Here is a 16,370-nt window from a genome sequence, read left to right on the forward strand (position 1 = left end):
ATAGATCTCCCTGCCCCATAGATCCCTCTGCCCCATAGAGACCCCCCTGCCCCACAGATCCTGCCCCACAGCTCCTGCCCCACAGATCCTTCCCCAGAGATCCTGCCCCACACATCCTGCCCCATAAACCCCCCTGCCACATAGAGACCCCCCTGTACAATAGAGACCCCCCTGCCCCATAGATCCTGCCCCATAGATCATGCCCCACAGATCCTGCCCCATAGAGACCCCCCCCTGTACAATAGGGACTCCCCTGCCCCATAGATCCTGCCCCACACATCCTGCCCCACAGATCCCCCTGCGTATAGAGATTCCCCTGCCCCACACATCCTGCCCCACAGCTCCTGCCCCATGGATCCTGCCCCATAGAGACCCCCCTCCCCCACACATTCTGCCCCATAGATCCCCCTGATTATAGAGACCCCCCTGTACAATAGGGACCCCTCTGCCCCTTAGATCCTGCCCCATAGATCCTCCCCCACACATACCCGCTGCCCCATAGAGACCACCCTGCCCCATAGATTCTGCCCCTTTGATCCTGCCCCATAGATCCTCTCTGCCCCAAAGATCCCCCTGCCCCATAGATCGCTCCTGCCCTATAGCAACCCCCCTGTCCCACACACCCTGCCCCACACATCCTGCCCCATAGATCCTGCCCCATAGAGACCCCCTGCCCTATAGAGACCCCCCTGTACAATAGAGACCCCCCAGTGCAATAGGGACCCCCCTGCCCCATAGATCCTGCCCCATAGAATCTGCCCCAGAGATCCTGACCCATAGATCCTGCCCCATAGATCCCCCAGCCCCATAGCGACCCCCCTGTACCATTGAAACCCCCCTGTACAATAGGGTCCCCACCTACCCCATAGATCCTGCCCCACACATCCTGCCCCATAGATCCCCCTGCCCCATAGATATCCCTGCCCCATGGAGACCCCCCTGTACAATAGAGACCCCCCTGCCCCATAGATCCCGCCCCATAGACCCTGCCCCACAGATCCTGCCCCATAGAGACCCTCCTGCCCTATAGATCCTGCCCCATAGTTCCCCCTGCCCCATAGATCCGCCCTGCCCCATAGATCCAGCCCCATAGCACCCCTGCCCCATAGATCCCCCTCTGCCCCATAGAGATCCCCTCTGTACCATAGAGAGACCCTGCCCCACACATCTGCCTGCCCCATAGATCCTGCCCCTTTGATTCTGCCCCATAGATCCCTCTGCCCCATAGAGATCCCCCTGTAGCATAGAGACCACCCTGCCCCATAGATCCTGCCCCACACATCCCCCTGCCCCATAGATCCTCCTGCCCTATAGGAACCCCCCTGTACAATAGGGACCCCCCTGCCCCATAGATCGCCCTGCCCCATAGATCCTGCCCCATAGATCCTGCCCCATAGATCCCTTTGCCCCATAGATTCCCCTGCCCCATAGAGATCCCCCCTGTACAATAGAGACCCCCCTGCCCCATAGAATCTGCCCCACAGATCCTGCCCCATAGATCCTGCCCTATAGAATCCCCCTGCTCCATAGATCCCCCTGCCCCATAGATCTCCCTGCCCCATAGATCCTGCCCCATAGAGACCCCTGCCCCATAGAGACCCCCCTGTACTATAGGGACCCCCCTGCCCCATAGATCTCCCTGCCCCATAGATCCTGCCCCACAGAGACCCCTGCCCCATAGAGACCCCCCTGTACAGTAGGGACCCCCCAGCCCCATAGATCCTGCCCCATATACACGGCCCTGCCCCACACATCCCCCTGCCCCACACATCCCCCTGCCCCATAGATCCTCCTGCCCAATAGATCCCCCTGCCCTATAGAGACCCCCCTGTACAATACGGACCCCCCTGCCCCATAGATCCTGCCCCATAGATTCTCCTGCCCCATAGAGACCCCCCTGTACAATAGAGACCCCCTGCCCCACAGCTCCTGCCCCATAGATCCTGCCCCACAGATCCTGCCCCATAGATCCCCCTGCCCCATAGATCCTGCCCCACACATCCTGCCCCATAGAGACCCCCCTGTACAATAGGGACCCCCCTGTACAGTAGGAACCCCCCCTGCCCCACACATCCTGCCCCATAGAACCTGCCCCATAGATCCTGACCCATAGGTCCCCCTGCCCCATAGAGACCCCCCTGTACAATAGGGAATCCCCTGCCCCATTGATCCTGCCCCATAGATCCTGCCCCATAGAGACCCCTCTGGCCCACAGATGCCCCTGCCCCATAGATCCCCCTGCCCCATAGACACCCCCCTGTACAATAGGGAATCTCCTGCCCCATAGAGACCCCCATGCCCCACACATCCTGCCCCACACATCCTGCCCCATAGATCCTGCCCCATAGATCCCTCTGCCCCATAGAGACCCCCCTGCCCCATGGATCCTGCCCCATAGATCACGCCCTACACATCCTGCCCCATAGATCCTGCCCCATAGATCCTGCCCCATAGATCCCCCTGCCCCATAGGTCCTCTCTGCCCCATAGATCCTGCCCTACACATCCTGCCCCATAGATCCTGCCCCATAGATCCCCCTGCCCCATAGATCCTGCCCCATAGATCCTGCCCCACACATCCTGCCCCATAGATCCTGCCCATCGATCCTGCCCCATAGAGACCCCCCTGCCCCACACATCCCCCTGCCCCATAGATCCCCCTGCCCCATAGATCCTGCCCCACAGTTCCTGCCCCACACATCCTGCCCCATAGACCCCCCTGTCCCATAGATTCTCCTGCCCCATAGATCCTGCCCCACACATCCCCTCCGCCCCATCGAGAGCCCTCTCTACCATAGATCTCCCTGCCCCATAGATCCTGCCCCATAGAATCTGCCCCAGAGATCCTGACCCATAGATCCTGCCCCATAGATCCCCCAGCCCCATAGCGACCCCCCTGTACCATTGAAACCCCCCTGTACAATAGGGTCCCCACCTACCCCATAGATCCTGCCCCACACATCCTGCCCCATAGATCGTCCTGCCCCATAGATCCTCCTGCCCCATAGAGACCCCCCTGTACAATAGAGACCCCCCTGCGCCATAGATCCCGCCCCATAGACCCTGCCCCACAGATCCTGCCCCATAGAGACCCTCCTGCCCTATAGATCCTGCCCCATAGTTCCCCCTGCCCCATAGATCCGCCCTGCCCCATAGATCCAGCCCCATAGCACCCCTGCCCCATAGATCCCCCTCTGCCCCATAGAGATCCCCTCTGTACCATAGAGAGACCCTGCCCCACACATCTGCCTGCCCCATAGATCCTGCCCCTTTGATTCTGCCCCATAGATCCCTCTGCCCCATAGAGATCCCCCTGTAGCATAGAGACCACCCTGCCCCATAGATCCTGCCCCACACATCCCCCTGCCCCATAGATCCTCCTGCCCTATAGGAACCCCCCTGTACAATAGGGACCCCCCTGCCCCATAGATCGCCCTGCCCCATAGATCCTGCCCCATAGATCCTGCCCCATAGATCCCTTTGCCCCATAGATTCCCCTGCCCCATAGAGATCCCCCCTGTACAATAGAGACCCCCCTGCCCCATAGAATCTGCCCCACAGATCCTGCCCCATAGATCCTGCCCTATAGAATCCCCCTGCTCCATAGATCCCCCTGCCCCATAGATCTCCCTGCCCCATAGAGACCCCTGCCCCATAGAGACCCCCCTGTACTATAGGGACCCCCCTGCCCCATAGATCTCCCTGCCCCATAGATCCTGCCCCACAGAGACCCCTGCCCCATAGAGACCCCCCTGTACAGTAGGGACCCCCCAGCCCCATAGATCCTGCCCCATATACACGGCCCTGCCCCACACATCCCCCTGCCCCACACATCCCCCTGCCCCATAGATCCTCCTGCCCAATAGATCCCCCTGCCCTATAGAGACCCCCCTGTACAATACGGACCCCCCTGCCCCATAGATCCTGCCCCATAGATTCTCCTGCCCCATAGAGACCCCCCTGTACAATAGAGACCCCCTGCCCCACAGCTCCTGCCCCATAGATCCTGCCCCACAGATCCTGCCCCATAGATCCCCCTGCCCCATAGAGACCCCCCTGCCACATAGATCCCACTGCCCCACACATCCTGCCCCATAGATCCTGCCCCATAGATCCTGCCCCACACATCCTGCCCCTTTGATTCTGCCCCACATATCCCCCTGCCCCATAGATCCCCTTTATTATAGAGACCCCCCTGTACCATAGAGATCCCTCCTGCCCCATAGATCCTGCCCCACACATCCTGCCCCATAGAGACCCCCCTGTACAATAGGGACCCCCCTGTACAGTAGGAACCCCCCCTGCCCCACACATCCTGCCCCATAGAACCTGCCCCATAGATCCTGACCCATAGGTCCCCCTGCCCCATAGAGACCCCCCTGTACAATAGGGAATCCCCTGCCCCATTGATCCTGCCCCATAGATCCTGCCCCATAGAGACCCCTCTGGCCCACAGATGCCCCTGCCCCATAGATCCTGCCCCATAGATCCCCCTGCCCCATAGACACCCCCCTGTACAATAGGGAATCTCCTGCCCCATAGAGACCCCCATGCCCCACACATCCTGCCCCACACATCCTGCCCCATAGATCCTGCCCCATAGATCCCTCTGCCCCATAGAGACCCCCCTGCCCCATGGATCCTGCCCCATAGATCACGCCCTACACATCCTGCCCCATAGATCCTGCCCCATAGATCCTGCCCCATAGATCCCCCTGCCCCATAGGTCCTCTCTGCCCCATAGATCCTGCCCTACACATCCTGCCCCATAGATCCTGCCCCATAGATCCCCCTGCCCCATAGATCCTGCCCCATAGATCCTGCCCCACACATCCTGCCCCATAGATCCTGCCCATCGATCCTGCCCCATAGAGACCCCCCTGCCCCACACATCCCCCTGCCCCATAGATCCCCCTGCCCCATAGATCCTGCCCCACAGTTCCTGCCCCACACATCCTGCCCCATAGACCCCCCTGTCCCATAGATTCTCCTGCCCCATAGATCCTGCCCCACACATCCCCTCCGCCCCATCGAGAGCCCTCTCTACCATAGATCTCCCTGCCCCATAGATCCCTCTGCCCCATAGAGACCCCCCTGCCCCACAGATCCTGCCCCATAGATCCTTCCCTGCCCCATAGAGACCCCCCTGTACAACAGGGACCCCCCTACCCCATAGATCCCACTGCCCCACACATCCTGCCCCATAGATCCGGCCCCATAGATCCCCCTGCCCCATAGAGACCCCCCTGTACAACAGGGACACCCCTGCCCCACAGCTCCTGCCCCACAGCTCCTGCCCCACAGATCCTGCCCCATAAACCCCCCTGCCACATAGAGACCCCCCTGTACAATAGGGACCCCCCTGCCCCACACATCCTGCCCCATAGATTCTGCCCCATAGATCCTGCCCCATAGATCATGCCCCACAGATCCTGCCCCATAGAGACCCCCCCCTGTACAATAGGGACTCCCCTGCCCCATAGATCCTGCCCCACACATCCTGCCCCACAGCTCCTGCCCCATGGATCCTGCCCCATAGAGACCCCCCTCCCCCACACATTCTGCCCCATAGATCCCCCTGATTATAGAGACCCCCCTGTACAATAGGGACCCCTCTGCCCCATAGATCCTGCCCCATAGATCCTCCCCCACACATCCCCGCTGCCCCATAGAGACCACCCTGCCCCATAGATTCTGCCCCACAGCTCCTGCCCCATAGATCCTGCCCCATGGATCCTGCCCCACACATCCTGCCCCATAGACCCCCCTGCCCCATAGAGACCCCCCTGTACAATAGGGACCCCCCTGCCCCACACATCCTGCCCCATAGATTCTGCCCCATAGAACCTGCCCCATAGATCCTGACCCATAGAAACCCCCCAGCCCCACACATCCTGCCCCTTTGATTCTGCCCCACACATCCTGCCCCATAGATCCTCCTGCCCCATAGAGACCCCCCTGTACAATAGAGACCCCCTGTCCCATAGATCCTGCCCCATAGAATCTGCCCCATAGAGACCCCCCTGTGCAATAGAATCTGCCCCATAGATCCTGCCCCACACATCCTGCCCCATAGAGACCCCCCTGTACAGTAGGGACCCCTCCTGCCCCATAGATCCTGCCCCATAGATCCTGCCCCATAGAACCCCCTGCCCCATAGATCCTGCCCCACACATCCCCTCCGCCCCATCGAGAGCCCTCTCTACCATAGATCTCCCTGCCCCATAGATCCCTCTGCCCCATAGAGACCCCCCTGCCCCACAGATCCTGCCCCATAGATCCTTCCCTGCCCCATAGAGACCCCCCTGTACAACACGGACCCCCCTACCCCATAGATCCCCCTGCCCCACACATCCCCCTGCCCCATAGATCCTGCCCCATAGATCCTGCCCCACAGATCCAGACCAATAGATCCCCCTGCCCCATAGAGACCCCCCTGCCCCATAGATCCCACTGCCCCACACATCCTGCCCCTTTGATTCTGCCCCACATATCCCCCTGCCCCATAGATCCCCTTGATTATAGAGACCCCCCTGTACCATAGAGATCCCCCCTGCCCCATAGATCCTGCCCCACACATCCTGCCCCATAGAGACCCCCCTGTACAATAGGGACCCCCCTGTACAGTAGGAACCCCCCCTGCCCCACACATCCTGCCCCATAGAACCTGCCCCATAGATCCTGACCCATAGGTCCCCCTGCCCCATAGAGACCCCCCTGTACAATAGGGAATCCCCTGCCCCATTGATCCTGCCCCATAGATCCTGCCCCATAGAGACCCCCCTGGCACACAGATGCCCCTGCCCCATAGATTCTGCCCCATAGATCCTCCTGCCCCATAGATCCCCCTGCCCCATAGACACCCCCCTGTACAATAGGGAATCTCCTGCCCCATAGAGACCCCCATGCCCCACACATCCTGCCCCACACATCCTGCCCCACAGATCCTGCCCCATAGAGACCCCCCGCCCCATAGATCCCCCTGCCCCATAGATCCCCCTGCCCCACAGATCCCGCCCCACACATCCTGCCTTATAGATTCTGCCCCATAGCTTCGCCTGCCCCATAGATCCATACTAGCACCCCCAAACCAGTATAGAACCCCCAATAAAACCAGTACAGAGCCCCTCAAACCAGTATAGAGCCCCCTGAAAACCAGTATGTACCCCCAGACCAGTATGAACAGCCCAAAACCAGTAGAGCACCCCTCAAACCAGTATAGAACCCCAAACCAGTACAGAGCCCCTCAAACCAGTATAGACCCCCAATAAAACCAGTACAGACCCCCCTCAAACCAGTACAAAACCCCAATAAAACCAGTACAGAGCCCCTCAAACCAGTATAGACCCCAATAAAACCAGTACAGAGCCCCTCAAACCAGTATGAACCCCCAATAAAACCAGTACAGAGCCCCTCAAACCAGTATGAACCCCCAATAAACCCAGTACAGAGCCCCTCAAACCTTCTATCCCCCCTTTATCCCATCTCCCCAGGCCAGAGCCCCCCCCCCCATCTCCCCAGAGCCCCCTCCCCATCTCCCCAGGGCACTCCCAGTGCCACATCCCCATCTATCCCCCTTTATCCCGTCTCCCCAGCCCAGAGCCCCCTCCCCATCTCCCCAGAGCCCCCCCCCCCATCACCCCAGAGCTCCCTCCCCATCTCCCCAGAGCCCCCTCCCCATCTCCCCAGAGCCCCCTCCCCATCTCCCAGAGCCCCCTCCCCATCTCCCCAGAGCCCCCTCCCCATCTCCCCAGGGCACTCCCAGTGCCACATCCCCATCTATCCCCCTTTATCCCGTCTCCCCAGCCCGGCTGTGCCATTTCCCTCCTGGCCCATCCCTGACTCCCCCATCCCTGGTCTCTCTCTCCCGCTCCTGCTGGTTCCCGTGCTCAGGCAGCCCATGGGGTGACCCCTGGGGCTGTGGGCAGCACCCACTCTGCCCCCCAGCTCTGCCTGTGCCACTCACCGACACCCCACAGCCCCCCTGGCCTTGCCAACACCCATCTTCACCTGGGGGCAGGGGGAACAACCCCCCTCTGCGCCCAGCCCTGGCGCCCCAGGCCTGCCCAGCCAGGAGGGCCGGGGAAGCAGAGAAGGGCTCCCAGGAGGGTGCAGGTGAGGACAAGCCAGGACCCTCCCTGCTGCTGCTCGGACGGCCCCGGGTGGCATCTGCACGGGCAGGAAGCCAGAAACAGCAGCCCCAGGGCTGGGAGAGGTGGGGGGCTGGGACACCCCAGCCCTGACCCCCTGACAGCGGGGTGAGGGACCCCAGGGGGGAGTGATGGGGAAGGTCCCACCCTTCTGGGGACTGACATCCCCCCTCGGTGAGTCCCACCCTGGCAAGGGGTCCCTTCCCCTGGCTGTGGGTCACAGCCCGGCCCTGGGACGAGCCGGCGCTGACACACAGGGCAGGTCACCTGCTCGGGGGCTGGTGCTGCGGCCCTGGGTGCAGCTGCAGAGGAGGAGGAGGAGAAGGAGAGCTGTGGGTTAACTGGGATACTGTGGGTAATGGGAGTACTGAGGGGCGGGTTACTGGGGACACTGGTGGGGTGGTTTCTGGCAATACTGGTGGGGCTGCCACGGGGCTGCCATGGGGCTCTCCCAACCAGCATGAACCCCCCAAATCCCATTATATACCCCCAGAAACTAGTATGAACCCTCCAAACCAGTACAGAACTACCCAAACCCAGTATAGATGCCCTAAAACCAGTAAAACCCCCAAACAAGTATGAAACCCCAGAAACCAGTATAGAACTTCCAAGACCAGTATAAAACCTCACAAACCAGTATGAATTCCCTAAACCAGTATGGACCGCCAAAACCAGTATAGAATCTCCCAAACCAGTATAGAACCCCAAACCAGTAAACAACACTCTCAAACCCGTATGAACCCCCAATAAAACCAGTACAGAATCCTTTCAAACCAGTATAGACCCCCCTGAAAACCAGTATGTACCCCCCAGACCAGTACAAACACCCCAAAACCAGTACAGCACCCCTCAAACCAGTATAGAACCCTGAAAACCAGCTGCAGAGGAGGAGAAGGAGAGCTGTGGGTTAACTGGGATATTTTGGGTAATGGGAATACTGAGGGGCTGGTTACTGGGGACACTGCTGGGGTGGTTTCTGGCAATACTGGTGGGGCTGCCATGGGCCTCTCCCAACCAGTATGTACCCACCCTCAAACCAGCATGAACCCCCCAAAAACCATTATATACCCCCCAGAAACTAGTATGAACCCTCCAAACCAGTACAGAACTACCCAAACCCAGTATAGACACCCTAAAACCAGTAAAACCCCCAAACAAGTATGAAACCCCAGAAACCAGTATAGAACTACTAAGACCAGTATAAAACCTCACAAACCAGTATAAATTCCCCTAAACCAGTATGGACCGCCAAAACCAGTATAGAATCTCCCAAACCAGTATAGAACCCCAAACCAGTAGTGAATCCCCTCAAACCAGCATGAACCCCCAATAAAACCAGTACAGAACCCCCTCAAACCAGTATAGACCCCCCTGAAAACCAGGATGTACCACCCAGACCAGTACGAACACCCCAAAACCAGTACAGCACCCCTCAAACCAGTATAGAGCCCTGAAAACCAGCTGCAGAGGAGGAGGAGGAGATGTGCTGAGGGGCTGGGTGTGCAGGTCCCGGGGAGCCTCCTCTCTGACACCCCTGGCACATCCCAACACACTGGCCCTCCCGTGGGGCTGCTCCTTCAGGGGTGGCCAGGCAGGAGCCCAGGGCCCTGCTCGGGGCCACGGGCAGGACAGTGCAGCCCCCGGGAGCTGCTCCCCCGAGCAGGTCACGGCAGCGTCCTCCTCATGCCGGCGGGTGCCGCTGTCCCCGGGCCGGGCCCAGCAGTGCTGCAGAGACGGCTCTGTGCCCCGGCACTCCACCTGCTCCAGCCAGACGGGGCCCGTCCCCTTCCCAAACGCCGCCTGGCCCAGGGCAGACCCTGCGGGGCCACAGCCCAGCTGCCGGCACGCCACCGCCGCGGCCAGCATGGCCCAGGAGTCGTCGCACACCGTCCCCCAGGAGCCGCGGTGCCAGACCCCCACTCTGCCCCAGCACCCGCTCTCGCCTCCCACCGCACGGATCTTCTCCCTGTCTGGAGAGGGCAGAGACCCCTCAGGGCTCCAGGGCAGCAGGCAGAGCCCTGCCAGGGGAGAGAGGCCGGCAGAGGAGCAGCTGCCTGTGCAGCTCCTGGAGTCTGGGCACGGGGGATCCAGGGCCGGGGTCGTTCTTGTCTCTCTGTCTGTAGAAGGAAATGCCGTGGTGAGGGGCTGCAGCGGGGGGGTCGTGTGGCAGAGAGGGGGGCTGAGTTCTGCCTGTGCATCCCTGAGTCACCTTGCTCAAGGGAGCAGCTGAACCCCGGTCACTCAGGGGACACACCCGGCAGTGTGGGGGACCCTGACTGCTCAGCCCCCAAGGGAGTCTGGTTCACAGAGGGCAGGATGGGGGACACTGTTTGGAGCCCTGATGGGTCTCTGTTGAGACCTCCCCTGCAGACACCTCTGCCTCCCCCAGGCTCTGCTGGCAGCCTGGCTGCCCAGTGCTGCTGAATGTGTGGGGTCTGAGAGCTGAAGGCTCCTTTGTGCCACCACCAGCAGCAGAAGGGTCTGGCATGGAAAGGAAAAACCCCTGTGGGCTCTGTCTGTGTCTGACAGTGCCCAGAAGGGAGCAGAATCTGGGGATGCTGGTGCCCGGGTGGCTCAGAGTTACCCTGGCAGGTGATGTGGGTCTCATCGCGCAGGTCGGTGCAGGACTGTGGGTGCCAGGGAGCGGAGGGACACTGCCAGAAGGAGCTGTGACTCTTCCCACACTCCACACGATCCACCCAGGCAGGGCCAGGCAGCGTTCCATAAGTGAGGAATGGGTCCAAGGATACTGCATCCCCACAGCCCAGCTCCTTGCAGGCCAGAGACACCGTTTGGAGAGTCACTGAGTTGGAGCAAACGCTGCCCCAGGTCCCGTTACAGAAACCTGCAGGCGCCCGGAGCAGCTGCCGTTGGTCTCCAGCCTCAGGGCCACAAACTCTGGGAGGAGAGACACCAAAGGGAAGAGGATGGTGCAGGGATGTAGGATCAGGGGTGCCCCTGAAGCTCCCAGACAGGGAAAATGCATGGCCAGACAGTCCCCCTGGCAGCCCCTGACAGACAGACAACCCTCTCCTCCCCTCTAACCCTCGGGGAAAACTCCCCAGAGACGCCATGTGGGACAGAGAGGACCTGTGTGTGGGTGTCCCCAGCATGGGCTCGGGCAGGGGCTCAGAGGCAGCCAGGGACAGCCTCGGCCATTGCCAGCTCTCCCCTTGTCCCCACCTCCCCTGTCCCTGGGCTCCCAGCACAGCTCCCAGCACAGACCTGAGCAGACGACTCCGGCGTCCTCTCTGTGCCGGCAGTCGGGCTGCCCCCAGGGCCCTGCCGGGCAGTCCCAGAGAGCAGCTTCGGCCCCCGAGCAGCTCACGCTGCCCAGCCAGACCTGCCCAAAGCCAGCAGAGCCAGCGGCCCCCACCGCCCCTCCACAGCCCAGCTGCTGGCAGAGGACGGCGGCGTCGGGCAGGTCCCGGCCGTCACCGCAGACGCTCCCCCAGCTGCCCCGGCAGTAGATCTCCACTCTGCCTGCACAGCGCCCGGGCCCGGTCACCAGCCGCCCCCGACGGCTCCCTGCAGCAGGAAGAAGCCCAGCTGCTGCCAGGGGATGGAGCCCACCCAGCCCAGAGCCCGGGGGGCCCTGCAGTGCCCCTCACCCCGGCAAACGACCCCCACGTCCTCGGCAGTCCCAGGCCATTGTTTTAGGGAAAACCTCTGGGCTGTCAGGTAATTCTCAGGCTCCTGAACTATTCTTTTGTATTCCCATCTTTATTCGTTTTTCTTACTCCTCTGGTGTGAATTTCGGTTCCTGTGGATTTAGTTCTTTCTGCCTCTTATCCGATACATCTGTGTCCCTCGTCTCCAGAATTAGTAAAGCAGCTCTTTTAGCTTCTTGGTCAGCCAAATTATTTGCCCTTATTTGTGGGGTTAACCCTTTCTGGTGTCCCCTCAAGCGTACCACTGCAATTTTCTTAAGGCCCCTTATGGCTTGTAAGCTCTGGATGGATTAGTCTTTTCCTTGTAAATTTGTTAACCCTCTCTATTCCCAAACCTTCTAAATGTATAAGCTATTCCAAAAGCATATTTTGAGTCTGTGAATAAGGTTCAAGATATAAAAATTGGGCCGGATTCTGCAGAGAGGTAGTTTCTAGAGACAACGTTGGAGAATCAATTAATATCCATTTGTCTGCTTTTTTTGTTGTAATACTCCCCTGATGTTCTGTGGGGAGATGACTTTCAACTCTCCTCCAAAGGTAATTTTGAGAGCTTCCTCCACCAATAGTGCCGTGGCTGCTATTATTTGCAGACAAGTGGGCCATCCCCTGCTAGTCAGGTCTAATAGTTTGATAGGCTGTAGGTTTCTGCTTCCTGCCCACTCCTGAGCCAATACCCCGTATGCGACACCTCCCTCTGTATTAACAAAGAAGAAAAAGGGTCTCCGCAAGTCGGGTAAACTGAGCATGGGGGCATTTGTCAATTCCCTCTTAAGTGTTTCCAATTTTTCTCCATCCTCTGGAGTCCACTTTAGCAACCCATCGTCAGCTAATTTAGCATATAAAAATTTTGCTTTTCCACTAAAATTCTCAACCCATTGTCTACAATACCCAAAAAGTCCCAATAATTGTTACACTTGTCGTTTATTTCTGGGCAGAGGCATAGAGAGTATTCCATTAACCCTTTCACGATCCAATGTCTTAGTTCCTTTACTGAGTCTGTGTCCTAGGTACTTTGCTACTTCTTCTACAGACTGTCATTTTTGTTTAAACACCTTTAAACCCTGTAAACCTAAAACGTTTAAAAGTTTAATACTCTCCCGTCTAATTGTTTCCTCATCTTCTCTGACCAACAACAAGTCGTCCACACACTGGACGAGGGTTACTCCTTGGCCCGGCTCATATTCCCCTAAAAGTTGTTAGTCTTTTAATTTCTGGTTCCAATCCCCTCCTACCCTCCTCAGGTAGTGGGCATTGTTTAATTTGTACCGGGACCTCAGGGTCCTTAATCACAATCACAAAGGGTTTAATATTTAATCTTCCCGTGGTCTCTGGGGTATCCCAGACCTCAGGGTTCATTTGCTTTTCGTCTTCAACTTTAAGGGAGCGTAATTTAACTCCTAATTGGTTTTTTATTTATTTATTTATTTCCAAAGAAATTCCTAGTTTAACCATTAAGTCTCATCTCAGTAAATTATAGTCAGCTTCAGGCACCAGCAACAATGACTCTAAGCCAATTCTGGAGTTGCTTTCAAATAATATTTCCTTGACCACGGGTACCGCAAAGGGTTCCCCTTTTGTGCCAATTCCCTGTACTGTCTCCGAGGAAATTTTACATCCCCGGGGGTAAACTTTGGATGGTGGATCTTTCCGTCCCTGAGTCCACGAGGAACTCAATTTCTTGCTGCTGGGGAGATACTTTGAGTTTTACCAGGGGCTCTGTCTTACTCCTTATCCCCAGCAAATAAAGTTCTTGACACCCCTAGTCTTCTTTAAACATTTTCTCATCCCCCCACTGCCACTTCTCGTAAGGGGTTCTCTTGCACTTAAAGGGTATAAATCTGCCCTTGTTTCAGAAATTACCCAAAGGGCTGCATATTCACTTTCTTCTAAACTAAAGGGTTCCTTTTCATTGACACTCAAATTTAGAGCTTGACATACCCAATCCTCAAAGGAACCAAATCGGGGCCAAAAACTATTTTTGCCAATGTCTTTTTCTCCCCATAGATTTACACCATAATGAATCGTTTTCTCCTTAGATTTTCCTTTTCTCGTATTAGATTCTCCCCAGTGACGTATCATCAGTCCTAACGGACTTTCCGGGGGACCCTTGGAATCGGGGGTTAGTTCAGTTTCACTGTTCCCCTGGCCCATTTTAAGGTACCTCTGAACACAATGACTTACCAGTCCCTTGGGTAAAAACCGGCACCGTAGGGCCACTGTCCTGGCAGCCGAAAGCCCACAAGGTCTGGTGAGCTGCTTCGTCCGGTGTTCTTCGTGCACGGAAACCAGATTTTTCTTTCCTTCTCTCTGCCGTTCGGAAAATCCGGGACTGATCACCCAAAAACCTCCCTCGGGCCACTCAAAACAGAGTGGGGCGCCTCCCGTAGAAGTATCTGGTGATCAATCACCGGATCCGAGTCACGGCACCACAATTGTTATCGACAAACGAGACACTCACGCTGGGAGTGTGGTCAGCAGCAGTTTATTCAGAGAGAAAGACACAGCGCTGGGCGGGCGGGGACCTGGGTCTCACCACTCCGCGCCGTAGAGCGGTCGGATACCAGTATTTATACTCTTTAATAAACAAAGCAATCTATTTTCCAGTTATCTATTAATTCTTGTGATCAGCCAAGCAAAGTTCATATGTGATTTGTCTTCGTCTTCTTGTCCAATCGTTAAACAGACTTTTTCACTCTTCCTCACGGGTGACCCTGGTGTAAGATGCCTTTCGCCACACTAGTGTGGTCACAGACTGTTCTTTATAGGATGTTTTCCAAATCCACCTCGTCTTCTTTCTCTTCCTCTGATCGCTTGTTCCGTTCCATTGTCGTGGTTTCACCCGGCTGAGGGCCGAGATCCAGGCAGCTGCCTGCTCCTTAAAGGAAAAGAGCAGGGAAAAGGGAAGGGGAGGGGGGGGGTTGAGAAGTAAGGGAAGGGAAAAGGAAGAGAAAGGGGCAAATAACCCCAAGATCAAGAAATTAAGAGGCCCGTGGGTTGGGATAAGGATAGTTTACTGAGATAACAGAAAGATACAATGTAACAATACTAACAGGACTTCAGAGCAAAAATATATGAAGCTGTTGATACCCAATGCAGTTTCTCACCAAACCACACAGCTCAGGCTGTGCCACCCAGAGCCGTCCCAGAACCCGACCGTCCCCCAAGAACCGCGCGTCCCGGAGCCGCCCCTGCTCCTCCTCCCGTCAGCCCCCGATATCCTGGGCAGGACGTAACTGGCTGGAATACTCTCTTTGGTCAGTTTGGTCACCTGTCCTGGCTTCGCCCCTCCTTTCTCATGAAGAGCTGAGAAAGTCCTTGACTGTCTGACAGCAACTAGAAACATCAGGGTGTTATCAGCACTACTCCCATTTTACTCTCAAACACAGCATTCATCTGCTGTCACAAATGAAATTAACTCCATCCTGACCAAAACCAGGACATCCATAAGCAAAGCAGAATACAAAATAAGCTTAAGATTAACTTTAAACTATTTTACCTTTGTTTTGACTCGTACAAGCATAAAAAGAATCATTAAGCTTCTAAAGCATTCCACTTATGATCATTCATCCAAACCTCGTACTATTTTCAACTGTTATCGGAAGAATCAGCAAACGTTCGTAACAGTCACCTTTGGCAGCCCAGAGAACCAGCTCGCCTGGGCTGCTCTGCAGCCACCCTCACCTCATCTGTCAGGAGGGTCTCAGCGTGGCTCTGCAGTCGCTGTCTCTCCCTGCAGCAGCTCTCCAGCACACGGGGCGTTTCAAAGATCACACCAGAGCTCAGGAATTGGGGCAGCTGCCCATCAGTGCTGGTGTTCATCTCCCCCACAGCGCTCTGTCCAGGCCCTTGCCCCCAGTTTGTGGCTCCTCCCTCCCTGCCTGCAGCCCGGCAGGAACTGTCTCTTCCCCTCTCTGTCTCTGTTCCTGGTCTTCTTCTTCCCCTGCTCCCCTCTCTGCCCCACAGACACTGCCTGATGTTGTCTTTCCCTGGCTGCCTCTCTGCCCCTCCTGGTCCCTCCCTGTCTGTTCCCCTTTCTCCACACGTCTCTCTCCCGCTCCCTGCCCCTCTTTCCCACTGTCCCTCTGTCCCTCTGCTGTCCCTCTGTCCCTCTGGGGCCGAGGCAGCCCCGGGGAGCAGCCATGGGGCCTGCAGGGTGGGGCCGGCCCAGGGACGGTGTCTCCACAGGGTCTCACCACAGGAAGGAGCGGCCCGGGGCATTGTGGCAGCTGTAGGCCCGGAGCTGCCGGGCAGCCATGGGGATTCCCGGGGCATGATGGGAGTTGTAGGCCCGAGGCCCAGAGCTCCCGGGCGGCCATGGTGGTTTGGGCAGGCCCGGACTCTGCTCCAGCTGCAGCCAAGCTGAGGTGAGGGCCGGGGTCCCTGTGAGGCGTGGGGGCTTCTCCCGTCTGCTGGCTGCCCAGGGCTTCTGTGTGGGGAGCTCCTTGCATGGGCGAGATCCAGGCAGCCTGGAGAGATTCCTGCTGGGAGCTGCCTGACAGCTCCAGGCTGCTGCCGGGCAGGGGCAGAGCTGATCCCCCTTGGCCAGGGGC

This window comes from Gallinula chloropus (genome assembly GCF_964237585.1).
Source record: "Gallinula chloropus genome assembly, chromosome: 22".
Classification (NCBI taxonomy): Eukaryota; Metazoa; Chordata; class Aves; order Gruiformes; family Rallidae; genus Gallinula; species Gallinula chloropus.